Source organism: Cyprinodon variegatus, unplaced genomic scaffold, assembly GCF_000732505.1.
Source record: "Cyprinodon variegatus isolate N-32 unplaced genomic scaffold, C_variegatus-1.0 Scaffold370, whole genome shotgun sequence".
NCBI classification, from domain to species: Eukaryota; Metazoa; Chordata; class Actinopteri; order Cyprinodontiformes; family Cyprinodontidae; genus Cyprinodon; species Cyprinodon variegatus.
The window spans coordinates 63,607-65,959 of NW_015150823.1; positions in this window are offsets into that span (position 1 = coordinate 63,607).

Consider the following 2,353-nt stretch of genomic DNA (forward strand, 5'->3'; position numbering starts at 1 on the left):
CAAAGGGCTGAGAACATTTCCCTCACTGGATCGGTCCTGAATGCAGACATTCAGCATCAGGGTCAGGTTAGAGGCCCCCTGCACAACGCAGCAATACAGAGGAGAAATGAGGGAGGAGGCCAAGATGACAGACCTGCAGCTTTGAACAGACAAAAACATAAGTTTAGAAGTTTAGGAGCACAGAAAGATAACAGCATCACAGCATGCCTAAAACACCACGTCAGATGGGAACAAGCTTTGAAGGCTGGATCAAACTCAGCTGCATGAACAAAATGACCAAATATTCAGTGTGGCAGCAATCACAGCATTTAAACATGCACACATGTGGAACCACACAGGCTGAAACTGCCAACGTTCCCTCTGCCAAACACCAGCGTGATGCATTAGGATGAATGAGCTGCTCTGGAGCCACTGAAGGAAAAAAAAACGTCTGATTGATGCAAAATGTTCTGTTTTTTATTCAGCCTTTAATGGATTGTTCCTAAAAACCTTTCTACACATTTTAGCTCTAAAGTTGAGACCAGAGGAGCAACGATCTCTCAGGGACTGAAGGCAAAATACATCCTGCTGTTCTAGCAGCTTGTTTCTGATCAGAGGTTTTTCTCTCATTCTGAGGGCGAGAAAGGAAAAGTTATGAAGACTTCCTGCACCTCAGTTAATGCAAAGTAGGAAATATTCTGGCCAGATGTTTTTAATCATGTTTCAGTTGCAAAAATATACAGCAATGAAAAAAATTATCTTTATTGTTTTAGAGTTGAAACAAGTTGAAAGAAGCAGAATAAAATTAAAAACATTATTGATGCTGTTAGGGTCATCATAGTGGGAGCAGAGACCCCCCCACCTTAAGGTGACCAACACCTCTCATCCCGCTGCAGTACCATGATTATTTAGACACAGTCGGAGCTCTGGCTGAGTCTGACTGAACCATAAAGGGAGCTTAGATTAGTGCTAATAATAATAAAATAAAGAACATTTCTTCCTCTATAAAGGTCTTCATTGCTTTGATGCCAATGGGAGGATGGACAAATGTCAGCATAGATTAAATGATTTTAAAAACTCATTTTAGATTATTTTATTATCGATTTATAATAAGCAGATGCTTAACTTTACATATTTGGTATTTTCAGTATTCGGATTAATACGAAACTGATAATGTGATGTTGACAGATCCGACCAGCTTCAGCTTCTCCACAGCCTCCATGGTCATGGTCTTCTCTTATTAATGTTCTCCTGTTTTGTTTTTGCGGCCACTAGTGCCGCAAAAACAAACAAACAAAAGAGATATTTAAATATTTCAGATTGTTATAGAACCAAACCCTTTTGGACCAGGACTTCTTGGAGTTCAGAAACGTGTTACTGATGCTAAGTGCTCGACTCTCCACCTGGATCAAAGCTCCTCACACTCAACTTTTAGTACTTTAGCTGCAGTTTTCCACATTCAGCATATCGACATGTGCTGAGAGGCAGTGCTGTTTGGCCATTTCCATTTGGGTTTCTGAAGGCTTTAGCATCAGGACACAATGGCTCGTCTGCTGTGGGGAAAGATCAGAACATTCCCACATCTCATCTGGTTCCAATCAGTCAGCCTGGACTGCCCTGTACTGCTCCGTTGTGTTTGTGTAAAACAAATCATTGAAAGGAGTCTCTAATGTTGCTGTGAACTGGGACTCGGCGTTTGGGGGGTCTGTCTTGTGGTCTGACTCATGATTTTTCCAGAGGCTCCTTTCTTTCTGTGGTTTTGTGGGACGCCAGGGTGGCTTCACCACATTCTGCTTGTTTTGGATTAGCTTTAGCATGAAAACTATTCAGCATCGAGGATCATTGAAGCTCCCAGCCTGAAGACAGCCTGCCGTCAGAAAGCCAGACAAACATGAGAAAGATCCCAGTAAACAAAAAAAACATTTAATCATTTTAGAAAAAAATAATGTAGTCCTTTTTTTCTGGTTAACCCGCTGACTGATACACGATCGAGGTTTCTATGATCCCAGAGATCCCATCCTATTAAAAATGATTAGATGACCTCAGTCTCATGCTAGTTCTTCTGTAGATCCATGAAAGCCTGAGTTCCCTCAGCCCATCAGTGGTTTATTCCCACTCTGCTCTGGAAAAGAAATGGTGGGAGATTTTCCATGACATTCCCGGAGGAAACCTCTGTGGCTTTGTTTCTAAAGAGCTGGGTCACTATGAGTTTTTCTCTGACCTCAGAAAACATGAGATTTGAATTACTTACATATGAGAGAACGGGGATGAGGGGGCTGAAAATACATTATGGACAGATTAAAAGGGCTGGCTTAACTTTAGACTTTCTATTGACTAAGATGATGGATGGATGGATGGATGGATGGATGGATGG